The 19194-nt window shown below is 40.1% G+C and overlaps 1 protein-coding gene across 4 annotated transcripts in view; it reads right to left on the bottom strand.

The window, feature by feature from the left end:
* LIMS1 (LIM zinc finger domain containing 1) overlaps window positions 1-19194 on the bottom strand; it is a 151072-nt gene that overhangs the window by 91032 nt on the left and 40846 nt on the right. The window contains exon 2 of one of the 4 annotated variants that reach the window (XM_044263793.1): window positions 2294-2406. The exons of 2 other annotated variants lie outside the window; for them this stretch is intronic. The gene's annotated coding sequence lies outside the window, so the exon portion shown is untranslated. Of the gene's footprint in view, window positions 1-2293; window positions 2616-19194 lie in introns of those variants that run through there. One more of the 4 variants, XM_044263794.1, reaches the window with a different exon arrangement.

The following is a 19194-nucleotide window of genomic DNA, read 5'->3' as shown; positions in this document are numbered from 1 at the left end:
AGAGGCAGTTAAAGAGGCGCTCTTACTATAACGCATCTTTCTTCTGAGAATGAATGGACCAATCAATGTATTGATTAAGAACTTTAAGGTAAGATGTAATTAAAAATCATGGTAAGGTCTCTGCATTAAAAATATATACATAAGACTAAAAACACTTTTTGAAGTTCCCTTAACAGTTTCATTTTTTTCTCTGGGAACTCCTAGAGCTGCTGACATCAAGAAATAATCAAGGAGACGTAATATTCCTTGCTACCCAAAGTAAAGCCCTGATTCAAGTGCCCATCACATCACTTGTTTCAGACCTCTAATGCAGGATGTTCACATATCTGTTCCTACCAACTGGAACTATTTCCCAGTCATCTTTGTATCCCCAGAAATGAACACAGTGCTTAGCACGGAGCAAATGAGTCAAATGTCAACTGTGTGAAGGAATTGCTGATACATTCCATTCAGTTTTAACAATCTCCACTCTCTGATTCTCCAAGTCCATCCTCCACACTGCAATGTTACCATATCCCTTCCCTGCAAAATCACCCCAAAACTTTATATTGCATTCAGTACTCCATGTGCACTCCCTATCACTTTTTAGAAAAACTTTTAATAGATTTTATTTATTTGAGAGAAAGAGAGAGTGAGAGAGCATGAGAGGGGAGTGGGTCAGAGGGAGGAGCAGAGTCCGCAGGGAGCCTGATCCCGCACTCAATCCCAGGACTCCAGGATCATGAGCTGAGCCCAAGGCAGTTGCTTAACCAACTGAGCCACCCAGGCATCCCTCCCTGTACTTTTTATCCCACAAACAACTCTTACATCCTAGCACATTAGGTGTCTTTGAATTTCTTGGATTCATTCTATACTCATTTACGAGCACTCAGAGGTCTAGGCACTGGGGATACAAGAGGGAACATGAAAGACAAAGCCCCTGCTTCATGGATCTTACAGTCTAGTGGGAAAGGGCGGGAAAGACATGGTATCTGAAAGAAAGAGGAACCAAGGGCAGGGCACACATCAAGCATGCCCTTGCAAACCAGAATAAGGACTCCAGGTTCCATTCTAGATGAGGTGGAAAGGCACTGGAAGATTCTGAACAGAGAAGTAAACTGACCTGCAAACCTTTGCTCAAGATTTCACCAGCTGTGGGGGAGAAAAAAAAAAAAGATTTCTCCAGCTGTGGCTAGAAGAACACTCTTTTCCATCATTTTTAAATGTTGAAATTATTCATTCTTCGAGGCCCAATTTAATAATCAGCTAAATGGTGCTGTCCCTGAGAATTACAGGTCACTTCTTTTGATTATCCCCCAAAACCTGACAGTACTCATGTTGGTCTGATTATTCCTGGTTAGTTGTATGTAATTTTTTTTTTTTTTTTACACAACTGTGTATATGTTTACCCAAAGTATCTTATTCATTTTTTTAATTTTATAAGCCATGCACAGTGCCTTGTTGTTGCAAACTTAAGTATGTATATTTTCTATTAATTTGCAAGACCAAAGCAAAGTGATCATCCTCTTTTTAACTTTTTCTTTGTCCTTGAAAAAAAAAATTGTTTTCCTAATGTTATAACTATTCCATATTTTACGACTATGTGTTTCCATATAAAAAACATATATCTACAAATATATAACCTATATAAAATAAGAAAGTCCCTTATACATCACCCCATTCTATATCACAGCTATCTTCCCCTCAAGATTACAATACTCCTGGAGATTGAGAAATAAATGTTTTCATAAATACCTTTAAATCTCTAAGGAAGTTCACTGTGTAAGGCAGATCATGTGTAAGGCACGAGGTAATAATCACTTCTCAATAAATGTCTTACAAATGTAGATTTGGTGCATTAAGGTTGCTTTTCTTACACTTATACAGGTTCATGAATAAGTCTCAAAGTTATAGTTGCTCTTCCCACACCATGGCAAGACACATATTCACTAACCATAGTGTTAAACAGTATAGGATTGTTTATTTTAAGATCCTACACAGAATTTGGGTTAAAAGTATTTAATGTAATAAAATGACAAGAAGCATTACTATAAAAATACTCCATCCATGTCTCTGCAGGGCCATAAAGTATATGGCACTAAACACTATCAAGGTTGTTAATGTTTTCTCTGCAAATATAAGGGTATAGCCTCCCTTCCTCACCCTTTTTGAAACCAATAAAACATAAAGTCGCTTTTACATATACTCAGTAATTAAATATGCACCCGCAGGAAGTTAAGAACCACAACCATTACACTTTATAGCAGTGAAAAGAAAAATTTAATTAGTATGGCTAAAAGCTACTATAACTTACCCAAGATTGTTCCTGTTATTGGATATGCAAGTTTATACGAATATCTTTTCGATGAACGTCTTCTCTCAAACTTCTACTCCCCTGCTTTAATAACTGTACACACAGCCCCAACTCTGCAAAAACAAGTCGATATTCCAAGCACTTTAACTGATGTGCCTCCAGATTCTCTTACTCTCACCTCAAGAATAAAGCATCTCCTTTCTGATACTTCTGCTTTTGTTTTCACTCATTTATAAGGGTTTGGGCAACCAGTTCCAGATCAGTGAATTATCTTTAAAAGCTCCTGTTTCCTATACTGTATAGTACTTCCTCATCTTAACCTTGTGTCTGTTGCCTTGAGCTATATTTAAGCCAATGAAACTAAGTTGAGGGCTTTTTTTCCTGCATTCAGACAAATCATGTGACATGGTGTGTTACACGATAACCCCAAAGTTCTGAAGCAATAAGGCAACACCCCTAAATGTCATAACTCATATCCTGTTAAGTTGTTTTATGTACCTTACTAAGTTAAGAAATTCATCCATAAACTTTTGAAAGCATTTGTACTGTGCACAAAATATTTAGGAAAAAAAACAACAATAACTGATCAGCACAGAAAGAGCCTCTACCCTTTTGGATCTTAAAAGTATCTACATGTTTGAATTATTAGAGCTTTTTCTTCTTCTCTAATGTTTTACCACTTCAGTGTTGAGCAGCTGGCTTTATTTTCTCTTCCTGGAGGCTCAGTCCAAGTTTAGAGACAGGCAGGCCAACTCCAGCAGACTGAGCAGGGGAAGCAGCTCCTTCAGTCCCAGATAAACTTGACAAACAGTGCAGGGAAGGAGTAGAGCCAATGCTAATGAGGCCTCACACACCCGATTGAGTCACCTCCCAGGACTCCTGGGTGCCAAGTTTCCACTGAGGAATAATAAAGGAATCTCTGGCTGAGAACGAGGAACTCAGGAACACTAATTACAGCCTTCCGGCTTCCATAAATGATGACTTCCTTGCCCTGACTCACTGAGAATACTAAAAGGAAGTTCCTTAAGCAATTTCTTTATTATAAGGCAGTCAATTTTAGAATGATAACAGCATTTCTCAGTTATAGGTGAATCTTTAAAATCAAGAAGACAACGCCTCACCTTCGCTTGTTAAGCCAATACTAGAGACTGGGTACTGGCAGCATTGTGAGATGGTGACAGCAGAAGGGCAGAAGTGAAAGGCATCCTGAAAAGCCATCTACCCCACAGGGAAGCAGTTTGCTGTCTGGAGAGGTGAAAGAGCTCACCTAAGGCAACAGGCAGAGTGAACTCTAAACTTCAGGGTTCTGCGCAGCACTCCCCGAGGGCATCTCACAGGCTCTACTTTCATGGCTCATTCGAAAGCCCCACCATCAGAACTAGGATTGGACTTCACACACAATACTCAACACTGTACAGTTCCAGCCAGAGGACTCTTCTGGTCCTGATTTACTTACTTTCTTTTGGGGGTGTGTGAGTGGGATGTAGAAGGAAGCTGGAAATACAAAAGTTGTTTGTGGGTGAGAAGCAGCCACCCACAATCCCCACCAGAGACAGGACTATACCAGATAGAAACCCTGGAAAGCAGCCACCATCACTCTTGGGAGAAGGAAAATAGAACGGAAGTCTTCTGAGCAAGATTCCCAGCATATGGAATTCTCTTCAAGAAAGTAACTTATGTTACTGCAATTAAAATCTAAAAGAGGCAAACATCTGCCATTTCTTTGTGTCCCAGCTCTACTGATCACCATGCACCGTGAAGGAAATAGGGCGGTGTGATGTACAAAGGGGCACACATGCTTAGATCCCCAGAAGTCTATCTTAAGTCCTTCTAGCTACCATCTCATCCCCTCCTCCTCTCTTTGGACAAATTTTTCTAGGCAAGAGCAAACCCAGAAAACATTTTTCAATCTTTATCTTACTTTTGACATTTATAAACAAGGCTTTCCTGGAAATTTTCAAATCAGTACCCTTGGGAGCGCCTGGGTGGCTCAGTCATTAAGCATTTGTCTTCAACTGAGGTCATGATCCCAGGTCCTGAGATTGAGCCCCATGCCGGCAGGCTCCCTGCTCAGCAGGAAGCCTCTCACACTCCCCTTGCTTGTGTTCCCTTTCTTGCTGTGTCTCTGTCAAATAAATTTAAAAAAAAAAAAAAAAAAGAAGAAGAAGAAGAAGCAAACAAACCCTACATTCCCTGGCCTGCCAGTCCTCATCTCTGGATACTCCCTGCCACTCACTTTATACAACCCAGCAGTGATACCTGCCATGCAGGCCTCACCTCGATGCTGCTGCTTATGCTGGCTCCTCAGCCTGGAAGATCCTTCCATCTTCCCCTTGCTGATTCTAATATCCTTGTACGACAGAAGTGAAGCATCACATCTTCAAAAAACCCTGTTCCAATCCTTCTCTAGTCCCGTTCTCTGGTCTGCATCAGGGGCTCCTTGTCAGGGCTCCCATGAGGCTCTCTCACTTATAACAGCTTCTTTTTCTAACCCATGTAAGGGCAAGAACTGGACTCCTACTTATCTTATGCCCTTCCAGCCTATGCCTTCCAAACACACAAGGAACTTAATGAAAGTTTAAACTAAGCATGCAGGAGAGGCAGTAGTTCTTATCTTACAGATAAGGAAAATGATGCTCAGAGAGGGTACATCTTAAAAGCCATCCATGGAGAAGACTAAGAAGGGAACTTAGAATGCAAAAATATACTAGCTAAATTGAAGTCTTTTTCTTAAAAGCAGAAAGCCTCTCAAAGCTAAGCTTGGTGAGAGCAGAGAATGTGTCTACATTTTTACTACTGATACCCTAAAACCTGACAAGGTGTTATTTCACACACGGGGAATATTTAATAAATACTGGGTGGCTCGCTAAGACTGTATACAGACGGTCACTTTCACTTATATAATGTGCAGGAGTGGGTCTGCTTCTTTCCAGCAGATGGAGCTACAGTCCCATATGATCACCTGCTATAGTTTGGGTGACTGGTAAAAGAATCAGTCTCTTTCATCGATCCTTTTCCATGCTTCCTTTTTCCTTTATAAGTCTCACACAGATAAAAAGAAATCAGCAGGGGTGCCTGGGTGGCTCAGTGGGTTAAGCCACTGCCTTTGGCTCAGATGATGGTCTCAGGGTCCTGGGATCGAGCCCCATGTTGGGCTCTCCACTCGGCAGAGGGCCTGCTTCCCCCTGCCTACCTGTGATCTCTCTCTGTCAAATAAATAAATAAAATCTTTAATTAAAAAAAAAAAAAGAAATCAGCAGACATATTTTCCATAGAATATTCTCTGAATGGACACAGATCCATTTTGTAACTTTTTCAATGCCTTTGCATATCTTTTTCTCTCTGGCCTTTGAAAAAATCTGGGATAATCTCACCCAATCTGATTCATCCAAACTATCAAGTACTACTGAATGTCTACACCTTTCTACATGCCTCTTAGGTCCTTTTTTTTTTTTTTCCAATTTATTTATTTCTCTTAGGTCCTTCTTTATGAAACACATTTATAACCCAGCAAGTTCATCATGTTCATCCCTAGACACATGCCTTCCCTGGTGTCTCTGATCTATTTCACTTAAGAAAACATTAGTTTACCAATCAACTCTCACTTAAAAACATAACATAAAACAAAAACCTTTTCAATATATATTTTTGTAAGATTTATTTTAGAGAGAGAGACAGCGGAGAGGAAGTGGAAAGGGAGCAAAAGTCTTAAGCAGACTCTGCACTGAACCCCTATGCAGGGCTCAATCTCATGACCCTGAGATCACAACCTGAGCCAAAACCAAGAGTCAGATGCTTAACTCTCCCATCCAGGCACCCCTCAATATATCCTAATTGCTATCTTAAAGGCTTTGAGTTTCTAAACAGGATAAAGAAAAAATTAATACTATCTATGAGAGTACAGCTTACAGTAAAATCCTGAGCAAACTTCATTTTTTACTCAACTTAAAAATTTCATGGCATTCCTGAAACTGTGCAAAGGTACTCCACGATTATATCTAAAGTAGAACTGGAGGGGGGCTTGAGTGGCTCAGTTGGTTAAGTGTCTGCCTTCAGCTCAGGTCATGATCTCCAGGTCCTGGGATGGAGCCAAGGACCCCGTTCAGCAGGGAGTCTGCTTCTCTCTCTCTACCTCTGTCCCTCCCCACCATTTATTCACTCCCAAATAAATAAATAAAATATTTTGAAAAAACAGAATTAGGTGCTTTGCTCAGATAATTACAAAAGATTTTCTTTTTCCTTTTTAACCTGCACCAAAGTCCTGTGGATGCAAAGTTGATGACATCTAGCATCCCTGGCCCTAGCCAACTCAATGTCTATGTGCCCTGTGCCCAAACCATCAAGGTAACAAAAAAATACCCCACAAGTTCCCAGTTGCTCCTTAGGAAACAGTTCTAGCCCTACTGAGAACTACTGACCCACAGGATTTCTGAGGCCATTAAGCTACCTAATGGCAAAAGTGTTAATTAAAGTATCTGAAGGGGGGTGCCTGGGTGGCTCAGTGGGTTAAAGCCTCTGCCTTTGGCTCAGGTCATGATCCCAGCGTCCTGAGATCAAGCCCCAAATCAGGCTCTCTGGTCAGCAGGGAGCCTGCTTCCCCCTCTCTATCTGCCTGTCTCTCTACCTACTTGTGATCTCTGTCAAATAAATAAAAATAAATAAATTTTAAAAATCTTAAAAAAAAAATAAAGTATCTTTAGGAACCACCTGTCAGGATGTGACATGAACCACAACACTGAATACTATTAAAACACTGTAACTAAAAAACTTTCAATTACAATTTAAACTTTTTAATCAAGTAAGCCCCCAATTTTCAAATATTTTCAAACTCAGATGAAATTATGTCCAAAAAATAGTGTCACAGAAAAGGCTTGTCTAATGAAAATAATATCTAAGAAAGATCCTAAACAGCAATACTTGGTCCTAAATGTTCCTAGCTCTGGGAGTGTTTTTGAGATTGAGCAAGGTACAATCTCCTATATCCACTCAGACCTGAAAGTGTCTAAAGTGTAAGAGCATGAGAGAGGGATGCAGCTTGTAAATTTCCATGGCAATATTGTGGGAAGACTCTAGCTGTCCAAGGACATGACAGGACAGGACAGGGATAATCCTAGGATCTGTCCCTATGTCAGACTGAGAGGACCCTGATGGCGGAACTGGAATCCCAGAAATAACCAAGTGTGCTTAAGTTAAACATGGTCCTGCTTAGGTATGTCAACTGAACAAACACTTCAAAATTGAATGAAAGCCCTGTTCCCTGCCTGAAATGAACTCTTCTCCACACAAAGCACCATCATTTAGTCACTCATCTTCAGGACTCATCCTCAACTCCTCAAACATCCCCATAAACCTCCCAATGTCCAACTGCAAAGTCCTTTCTTTTCTGCCTTTTGATTATCTTGGGTCTATTCACATCTTTATCTCCCTGTGGACAATATCTACTTCTGGCACCATCAGTTCGCCCTTAGATTATTATAATATCATCTAACAGGTCTCTGGATTTCCACTCTTTCCTGATCACAGTCTGCACCCCCTTCACATACAGTTGCAACACTGCCTCTGAGGCAGTGCACCTCCCTTCCTCTACTCTCTGTTTCAGATCTAGCACTCCTGATCACCGAAGAGGCAACTGACTAGACAGTGTTTCTTCTTATCCCTGGCCATGGGAACTGGTTCTGGTTTGGGCACTGGATCTGAACTAAGCTAATCAGATTCTATTTTTCAATAATTAGAAATCTGAGTAGAGACTAATTCTCAGCAGGTAGAATAAGTCAACTAATGGTATCACTCTAGAGAGAAGACCTGCAGGTTGTCTGCAGAGATGCCAAGAGTTGCTCTAGCCATTTATCCTCTCAGAGACCTCAATGTTTGGCTCTTTCTACAGTCCCCTGAGACTCTTTCCAATAAATCCCTTTAGCTCATGTTCACCAGAGTCAATTCCTGTTATCCATAACCAGGGAACTTAAGTAACGATAAAAGCAGTCTCAACCTGACACAAGACCCTTCCTGATCTAAGATGTCCCTGCTCCCACTTCCATTGCCAAGGTCCACTTCCCACTTTACACACTCCGAGCCAATTATGGGGATCTGCCGCACCTCAGCATCATTTGTTCTCGTCCCTTCTGTTCTTCTTGCCTAGAATGGCATCTCTGGATGAATCTCATCATCAGGGGGATGCAGCCCAGATGTCACTTCCTCTGGGAAAATTTCACTTAAGCCTCTCAGACTACTCATGCTCTCATAGGGCCTGGTACTAATACTCCTAAAAAAAAGCTCAAGGCCCCACAATTTGTTGCCCGATTCCTTATTAGTCTAAACCCAAATGGAAGTTTATTACAAGTGGTGATTCTTACACACAAATGTATCCCCACACCTATGTGCACGCCTGCCAGAGAGCAGATTCTCAGCCTCGAAGAAATGAACAAATTAAGAAATTAGGAGTTTAAAAATAAATATTTTCGGGGCACCCGGGTAGTGTCCAAATCTTGGTTTCAACTCAGGTCATGATCTCAGGGTTGTGAGATCAAGCCCTACATCAGGTTCCACACTGAGCATGGAGTCTGCTTGAGGTTCTCTCTCCCTCTCCCTCTGCCCCTCCTACTCATGTTCTCCCTCTCCTCTCTCTCTAAAATAAATAAATAAATCTTTAAAAATTAATGAATTAATTTCTTTAGAATCAAGAGGTCCTGCACATTCCATGTTAAATTCATTTTAATATTAATTCATATTCAAAATAATTTAATTATGTGTTCGCTTTGTGAAAATTCATCAACCTGTGTGCTTAAGATTTGTGTACTCTTTTGTATGTATATGAAACATTAACAAAAATTTTAAATGCATTTAACATACCTGAAAACCACAGCTTTAGACTAGTAAAAAGTTCAATATGCATGGAAACACCAAATAATGGTGGAAGGTGCCCTGATTACAAGTAGAAGTCCCTGGGTTACAGTTTCTTAACTGCACCACTTATTAGCTGTGACATCTTGGTTCAGGCAAAATATCTGACATTCATTGGGCACCTGGGTGGCTCAGTGGGTTAAAGCCTCTGCCTTCGGCTCAGGTCATGATCAGGTCAGGGTCCTGGGATCAAGCCCCAAATAGGGCTCTCTGCTCAGCAGGGAGCCTGCTTCCTCCTCTCTCTCTGCCTGCCTCTCTGCCTACTTGTGATCTCTGCTGTCAAATAAATAAACAAAATCATTAAAAAAATAAATAAAAAAATTTTTGATATTCAGCTTTAGCAACTACAAAATGGGGTAATAACCATTCTGTTTAAATCTCAGGCTACACAAAGATAAAATGAAATCATAAACATAAAAAGCCAAATAAGCTGTTTTCGTCACAAAATTCTGTATAATTTCAAAGAGAGTTTTAGCTGAAAAATAAAAATCAGTTCTATAAAAATACTACATTTTGGCATGAAACTGCCTGCAAAATCCCATGAATGCATACCAAAAAAGGGAGATATGGGATAATGAATCCAGGGTGCTAACCTGAAATTCAAGATTGAATTTATTCTTGAGGAAGAAAGAAAGGACACCTCTACAGCATCATGTTTTTTGGGCACCGGATTAAAAAATTATTTATATTTCATGAACTAAAACAAACATTTCTTATACTTATGACAGCTGAGATGCTTTTGAGAGTTCAGCCAAAGCATTAAGCCTTCTGGTTAAAGGAACCTCTGTGAATGGGGGGCAGGAAAGCAGAGATATTTCATACTCCACATGGTAAAGATCTTATCATGCCACCAAGTTATACTTTTAACTTTAATACTGCAAAACTATTTCAGAATAAAAGTGCTTCTATTTAAAGAGAGTATATAACAAAATAGGATTGAGTATATGGTTAGAAATACATGAAAAGTTTTACAAACTCAAGTGCAAAGGATGTGTTCTGTTAAAAACTGAAGATGGAAGATGAACTGAGTCATAATTAGAAATTATTGGTGACTAACTGGCAATTTATTATATACTTCCCTACAGTGTCAAAACATGTACAAGCTCATAAGTGCAATTCAACAGTCACTTGGTAAGAAGGAAAAATAGATACATTTTATTTCCCAGGGAAAAAGAGCTTTTCTTTTTTTTCTTTAAGATTTTATTTATTTATTTGACAAAGAGCGAGATCACAAGTAGGCAGAGAGGCAGGCAGAGAGAGACGGGGAAGCAGGCTCTTTGCTGAGCAGAGAGCCCAATGCGGGGCTCGATTCCAGGACCCTGAGATCACGATCTGAGCCAAAGGCAGAGGCTTAACCCACTGAGCCACCCAGGTGGCCCAGCTTTTCATTTTTTAAGAGTTGCATTTTAAGTTCCCAAAAATGCTAAACAGTAGTTTAAAAACACATGAAGCACCATTTTCCTCGTACTTAAAAAGTGGAGCATTATAATACAGAGAAATTGTTATTTGTTTAGAATGTGAATGGGTAGGGGCACCTGGGTGTCTCGGTTGGTTAAGTGTCTGCCTTTGGCTCAGGTCATGATCCTGGGGTCCTCAGACAGAGTCCCATGTTGGGCTCCCTGCTCGGTGGGGAGCCTGCTTCTCTGTCTCTCCACTCGTTCTCTCTCTCTCTCAAAAATCTTTTTTAAAAAAATATAAATGGGTAAAAACAGTAAAAATTAACTTCTGAGCCAATGCAAGTGTTAACTTATTATTACTCACTTTGTACCACTAAAACAGAGGGGTGAGTGGCAAACAAATACCAGTAAATTGAAAACTACCCTTCATTTCCATTTCAACAAATGTGTAGCCAGTGATTAGCACGTAACTTACTGTTGAGGGCACAGGGCACTAAGGATGAGTAAGACAAAGCTCCTGGCCCAGAGTAACTTCCCAGACTATGAGATACATACAACGCACATCACAGTATTCTAAGAAACAGCTGAAGGTAGTGTTGGCAAGGAGCTGTAGCATAGAGCAGCAGAAAGAGATGCTTTAGAGAGTAACTGACTGAAGGGAGTCTATATTGGTTGTGCCCACAACGCAAAGGGAGGGAAAGAAAAATTCTCAGGGAAAGGAATAACAAAAAAGCACCACCTGCTAGTACCTGCTAGTATAGTGTGCTAAGACTCAGGAAACAAAAAGGAGACAGTTTCACTGCTTTTAACGAGCTTACAGTTTAAGGGAGACAAGGAATGGTCACCGATTATACAACAATATGCCCAGTGTACTGACAGTTCTGAGAAATCATACTGTATTCTGAGAAGTTCAAAACCATTTTCAAGAAAATCTGGACATATGAGTCAAGATCAAACCACAGGGTCAGGAAGTGTGAGGCAGTAACAGAAATGAGTGTCCTTAGGGGCGCCTGGGTGGCTCAGTGGGTTAAGCCGCTGCCTTCAGCTCAGGTCATGATCTCAGGGTCCTGGGATCGAGTCCCACATCGGGCTCTCTGCTCAGCGGGGAGCCTGCTTCCCTCTCTCTCTCTGCCTGCCTCTCCATCTACTTGTGATTTCTCTCTGTCAAATAAATAAATAAAATCTTTAAAAAAAAAAAAAAAAAGAAATGAGTGTCCTTATTCGGGGTGGTCAAAAAACTCCTGTTAGGGGCACCTGGGTGGCTCAGTGGGTTAGGCCTCTGCCTTTGGCCCAGGTCATGATCTCAGGTTCCTGGGATCCAGCCCCGCATTGGGCTCTCTGCTCAGCGGGGAGCCTGCTTCCCCCTCTTTCTCTCTCTGCTTGCTTGTCTGCCTGCTTGCGAACTCTCTCTCTCTCTCTGTGTCAAAGAAATAAATAAAATCTTAAAAAAAAAAAACAAAAAAAAAAACTCCTGTTAGGAAGCACTTTTCTCCCTAAGCAAAGGAGCGCTCCCTGTCCTTTGAGTACTGATCTCTCTCTCTCTCTCTCTGACATTTACCATATGCTGCCATGTATCAAGATAAATCCAGACACCTGTTAACTAGACTTACTGCAGTGATCACTTTGCAATATATACAAATATTTAAATATTGTTACACACCTGAAACTAGTATAGTATGTCCATTATAACTCAATATAAATAATTAAATGAAGGGAGAAAGGGAAAGAGAGAGAGAGTAAGGAGGGAAGGAAAGAAAACAAAAAAGAACAAAAGGAGAGAGGAAAAGAGAAGAGAAAGCAAGTGAACCAGTTTATTTTACTTCTCCCTACTAGATTATAATCTAGACCAGGAGGTTTGTTCCTTACCTTAAATTGAATGATAACTGGGACTGACTTGCTATGGAAAGTTCTAATCCAATCTCCTCACAGGACAAATAAAACCTAGTACCCAGTAGAGCTCTTGTTCTCCTGCATAAATCCTAAAACCTTATTAAAAAACAGAGCTATGTGTGCCTGGGTGACACAGCTGGTAGGTGTCCAACATGTTTCAGTTCAGGCCATGATCTTGAGCACAGAGTCCGCTAAATAGTCTCTCTGTGTCCCCCTCTGCCCCTCCTGCTCCTGTGCTCTCTCTCTCTCTCAAATAAATCTTAAAATAATAATTAAAAAAAGCTAAAATGATTACGGAAAACCAATAATGGATAATTACCCTCTGTTACTGCTATAATTCTAACATAACATCAAGACCAGGCCTCTCCCCCACGTCCCATCCCTCATCTAGAATCCTGGCCTCAGCTGCCCTTGGTTCCTAATGCAGGTGTAGAGCACATGTGCCTATTTGCATTGTCTTGTTTTTTTCTGCACTGTTAGCAGTCTCTTTTGAGTTGGTTTTGGCTATAGAATCAAAACTGCTATATCCTATGCTTATCCAAATATCCAAAAGGAATACCACCGCACTGACACACACATGCCACAAGATGACAGACTAAATAACCCCGATGACTCAAGACTGACTTCTGGAATAGTCATTACAAATCAAACCATGAAATTCTTTAAAGAAAAAAATAATACCTAAGGGAAGATGGAGAAAAGGAGAGCTGTAGCTAAAGCTAGACCTGTGAAAGTCAGTGTTCAGTCCAGTTCAGCAGCCTGATGACAACAAAACATTATCAAATGTAGGAATAAGAAGTCAGGGAAGAGACGGTATGGAGAACTGCATCAGACCAAAATGGCCCCCAGGAGATTTCAAGGAGAAATGTTTTCTGATGAAAAAGAAAGGAAAGAACCAAAAACATCTGGATGGCTAACATAGCTTTAAACAAAAAAGTAACTGTCAGTGCCTGCTATGTGTGGGTTCTCTGTGATCCTTAAGGGCAAGTAAAACAATTCAGTATTTTAAGCTAACTTTGGGAGGACTCAGGTTTTCCTGTCATCAAGACCAAGCTTGCTGCCCTCTGTTTTTATTGTTTGAAGAATGGTTAGTTCACTAAAAGTATATGACTATGTTTGGGGGGGGGTGGAAATACACACACACACACACACACACACACACACACACTACTCCAGGTTTAAAAATCCCACCTCCATTCTCACAACCTTGGATGTGAGATGTTATAAACAATAAAGCAAGCTAACAGAGAAAAATGACAGGAGAAATTATTTCACATGATCAATAACTCCAAAGGTGTCAGGCTTATCACCAAGGGACTGTACAAGAGATATATATTTTAAGAAAGTAAGAGTATTCCTCACCAAATGTGGATATACACTTACAAATTATTAAATTTTGATATAAAAATCAGCAAGACACGGGAGGTGGGGAGAGCAGGATGAACAGGCAGAGCACAGAGGATATTTAGGGCAGTGAAAATAATCTGTATAATACCATAATGATGGATACATGTCATTATAATATTTGTCACAACCCATAAGACATGAATGACAACATACCACTCCTCCTCCCCAACACAATCTGGGGTTGATAGAGGAGGTGACAAGGCAGAAAGGAGTCCAAGGTTCAGCAGCTATGACTGTAAGTAAGGTGCAAGGTGTACAAGAGCACCTGGTATGGGGCTGGGCGGGGGGGGGGGGGTCCCAAACAGACCAGGCTCGGCCACTCACTGCTGACAAAATTCAAAGGCAGAGAGAGGAGTACTGTTGAAACAAGAAAGGAATTTATTTCAGTGAGGTCAACACCAGGAATACAGCTGATTAATGTCTTAAAGATTGTCTCCGAAGTGCTTAAAATATGTACAGGTCTGTGTAAGGAAAATGTGCGACAAAAGTTGGTGGGTACATGCAGGTGGGAAGTAAAGGTCAGTTTGATCACTGTTGTCGGTCAGTCTTAAGGATCTTGCTGGCTCAGGGCAATCCTTATTTCTTGAGGGGTAGTTTCAATTCCCCACATGGGATGCTTTGCTTGCAGGATCTTTTGCCTGAGTTAAGAGATAAGCTGGAAAGAACTTAGTCAATTGGGAAGTACAGACTGAGGTCAGCAAGGAGGTAGCTGAAGTCTTTCAGAATCAAAGAGTCTGGAGCAGAGCTGTTGGCAAGTGTAGAAGGGAAGCTGTGGGCACCGGAGAGCAACCAGATAAAAGAATCCCGACAAAGGCTCCTGTCAATGCCAAGGAGAGCTGTCTGTTAAGCATCAGGTCATTCATAGTAAGGAAGGACTTACACAATGCTTAACTTCACAGTGCTTAAACAAAAGGAATGCCTTCTTTCCAAAGCTTTAATCATCTGTTCCCCTTTGAAAATTCTTTCCCTGATTTTGTCTGGCTTTCTATGCCCCCTAGAGAAATTTCATCCACTTAAAAAGGAAACTCAACTCTACAAAACTCATCTATTTTGTGCACTTAGGAATAAGATACTCAAAGCCTTGGAAAATATCCAGACCTAATCAAAAGCAAGATTCACATAGAGAGCAGACTTTCAGGCTAACTCCCTATTACATATAAATTACACTCCCACTCCCAAATGGATTTCCACTTTATCTGAACAAACCCAGGCATCTTTAAACCAGGAGCATGGATAGTGAATAAAAACTATAAAGCATAATGGAAAAGGCCAAATGTGAGTTTAAACCCAGATGAGCCATTTACTAGATGGGAGAAAGGTCTTCATGTCAGTGAGCATCTCAAAAAATTCCAGGACCTTTACTATTGCTATTAGCTCTGAGTGGTTCTCTCTCCATCAGTCCCTTCAGATCTCTGCGCAAATGTCCTGGCAGTAAAGACTTCTCCAACCACCCTACTTAAAAGTGCAATCCCCACTTCCCATCCCTTATACTTTTCTTTAGTTTACTTCTCTCGACATCATTTATCACCAGCTAATAGGTTTCATTTGTTTGTTTATGATGTCTCCCCCCCAACAAAGATGTGAGCTCCATGGGACTCCTGTTGCCTCTCCAGAGCTCAGGACAAACCTGACCCATAGCAAGGATTCAGAAACATTTAACTGAATATGTAAATATAAATGAGTTAATTCAACCCTCCACTGGGCTGATTTCAGGGTTATTTTTAGAAATAAAAAATAAAAATGTTTTGCCAAGACTGAATTATGAAGAAATAGGCAGTCTGAACAGACCAATTACTAATAAGAAGATGCAATCAGTCATCAAAAACCTCCCAGCAAACAAAAGTCCCGGACAAATGGCTTCACTGGTAAAGTCTACATTTAAAGAAAAATTAATATCAACTCTTCTCAAACTCTTCCAAGAAACAGAAGAGGAAGGAACACTTCCAAAATGTAAGAGGCCAGCATTACACTACACCAAGACCAGACAATGTCACAAGAAAAGAAAACTACAGGCAATATCCCTGATGAGCACAGATGCAAAAACCCCCTAAATATTAGCAAACTGAGTTCAACAGTACATTAAAAGGACTATACAGTGTGACCAAAGCTCGATTTGTTCCAGTGATGCAGGGATGGGTCAGTATCTACAATCAAGGTGATATACCACATTACCAATATGAAGAATAATAATCTTATGAATCTCTCAATACAGAAAAAGCATTTGACAAAATTCAATATCCATTCAAGATAAAACAAACAAACAAACAAAAACACCTCAACAAAGTGCATAAAGAGGGAGTGTATGTCAACACAGTAAAGGCCAAAGATGAGACAAGCCCACAACTAACCTCATAAAAAAACGCTTTACACGTTGGCTGTCATATACTGAGTACTCAATAACTGTTAGTTTTCTTTCATTTCTTACGTCAAAGTAATTGCCAAAAGTTTCAGAACATTCCAAGTGGGCAACTCCAAAAGCATGCCTGCGAGATCTCTGTAACCAGTGAAACACACGGGGAAAAGCAGGGCTTCCTATCATGGGGTCACTCAGTGTAGCCTACGATCATGAGATTTTGCCATCAATCTGCACTGAAATCAGTGCAGAAATTAATAAGTACTTAGAAACTTAAAATTTGACAGAGAAATTTTATATCTGCTGAATCTAAAGAAAAAAAACAAGACTTGTATTCATAGGACTTAAAAAAAAAAGATTTTATTTCTTTATTTGACATAGAGAGTGCGAACAAGCACAGGGAGCAACAGGCAGAGGGAGAGGAAGAAGCAGGCTTCCTGCTGAGCAGAATGCCAGATGTGGATGTGGGGCTCCATCCCAGGACCCTGGGATCATGACCTGAGCCAAAGGCAGATGCTTAACGACTGAGCTACCCAGGTGCCCTCACAGGACTTCTTTTTCCTTTCATTTTCCTAGCAACCACTTTTTAAAAAGGTTTTACTCATTTGAGAGAGAGAGAGAGCATGAGAAGGGGGAGGATAAAGGAGAAGCAAACTCCCTATAAAGCAGGGAGCCTGATGTGGGACTCAATCCTGGGACTCCAGGATCATGGTATGAGCCAAAGGCAGTTGCTTAATCAACTGAGCCACCCAGGCATCCTCTAGTAACCATTTTCATTGTCCTTTATGGAAGTATCGGATAGTAATGGACTAACAGGCTTTTTCTTTCTTTCTTTCCTTTTTTTTTTTTTTTAAAGGTTTTATTTATTTATTTGACAGACAGAGATCACAAGTAGGCAGAGGCAGGCAGAGAGAGAAGAGAAAGGAGGCTCCCTGAGGAACAGAGAGCCTGATACAGGGCTCGATCCCAGGACCCTGGGATTATGACCTGAGCCGAAGGCAGAGGCTTTAACCCACTGAGCCACCCAGGCGCCCCTCCTTTTTTTTTTAAATGAAAACCCCAGTCTTCACTATAGTTTGGAAAGTACTGGCCAGCAATGCTTGATGTGGACAAGGAAGGTGAAGAGCACTAACAAAGTAACTTGTACTACATGTTCAGAACTGTAATTTTATGCAGGGTTCCAGGCCAAGAGAGGCACAGATGAGCAGCAGGTGGAGAAACAGGTTCAAAGGCCAAGAGTTACCTCAGGGATCCAGGCCAGTTCTAAAATTTAAGAGAATTCTCTAAGACAGTGTTTCTCAGAACTTTTTCCTATACACTCCAAATGGCAAAAGAGTCCCAGAGACCCAGAGAGAAGAGATGGGCAAAGGAGCATGATGCAAGCTGAGGATGATACTTTCTTGATTGCAGTGATGATGTCATGAGTCAAAAATTACAGACTCAAGTGCCCGGCTGGCTTAGTTGGTGGAGTATGAATAGACTCTTGATCTTGGGACTGTGAGTCTGAGTCACAAGCTGGGTTACCTCAAAATAAAATATTAAAAAAACCTTACAGTGTTAAAGTCAAATATGAATGGCTTATTGCATGCTAATTATACCTCAATAAAGGGAAATTCATGGAAGGCAAAGAAGAACAATAAGATATGAAGGATGTGGGTATACAGTCAGAGTTAAGATATTAGGTCCCATGATTAAAAAAAAAAAAAAAGTTACTCAAATCCTCCTTCAGAGTAACTTTTCTAGTGTCTTTTAATAGGCCTTCCATAATGCAGTCAGTATTTAGACATAAGCTCAACATGTATTCATTGTGCATATATGTTTTATTACGGTTTTGCATTGTGTATATATGGCTTATTATGGTTTTTATTATGGTTTTGCAACTGATGAACTAAACTGACATTTTTTGGTAGAACTTTAACCTTTACCCACCTGTTTTAAAATTTAAGGGTCAGTGGTTCTTAGCCTGGAGGCAGAATATTAATCAAATCTGGTGGAACTTTAGAAGAACAGATGATGTCCAATGAGATATTCTTCCTCAGCAAATTTCAAGATTCTCTGTTGCCATCCACACACTGAACAGCTCACCTATGTCTTCTAGTCCACGGCTCTCTAGCTACATTTTTTTTTTTTTTACCATATAGGATTATGTGCTAAATGCTCAAAAACTAAAAAGAGTCTTCAAAGAACAGATTAAATGCTTAAGATTCACACTCTTTGTATAATATTACATTATATTACATGAGACTACTGTGTTCCTCTGTTCACCAGAAAACGCTATTCCAATGTAAGGTATTACATTTCTGTAACAGTATCTATTGTCCCACTTTAGTCAAATGATGTGGATAACAAGTAAATACATACTTTCGTGTTTATTTTCAGAGGTATTTACACTGTGAATAGCTCAAAGAGAATATCTAGTACAGTGGGACAGCAGTAGAATCAAACATTCCACAATTACTATGTATACTAATATGACCTACAGAATCACTGTTTTGAAGTCTCTTGTCATTTCCATAAGATGTAATGTGCTCAAGGTCCCAGACCTATAAACTTTACATAATATTCAGCTCAGTTTCTCCATCCTTAAAAAGACCTTTCTCTTCCTTTAGATAACTCAAAACATTATCTACAATAACAGTCTTTTGTCCTATTACCATTATTATTGTTATTTATAAACGTTTTGTCTTCTCTATTGCATTGTAACTCTAATGGAAGGATGCGTAACATTAACATACCTTACAATAAATAATATATACAGATACTTAATACTTACTGAAAAAGGAAGGGAAAAAAAGATCCAAATAAGGTTTCTATAACCCTATTTATATATAATAAGCCCAGAGATTTTAACAAGAGAATCAGATATTTGAAATGTTTCAGCAACTCTGAGAAATGTTACCACATTAGTCAAAAAGCTATATATACACATATATTTCCTCCCCCAGTTAGTTATT

The sequence above is a fragment of the Neovison vison genome, chromosome 8 (assembly GCF_020171115.1).
Source record: "Neovison vison isolate M4711 chromosome 8, ASM_NN_V1, whole genome shotgun sequence".
Taxonomy (NCBI): domain Eukaryota; kingdom Metazoa; phylum Chordata; class Mammalia; order Carnivora; family Mustelidae; genus Neogale; species Neogale vison.
The sequence above is the reverse complement of the archived record's forward strand: the minus strand, read 5'-3'. Positions and strand labels throughout refer to the sequence as shown.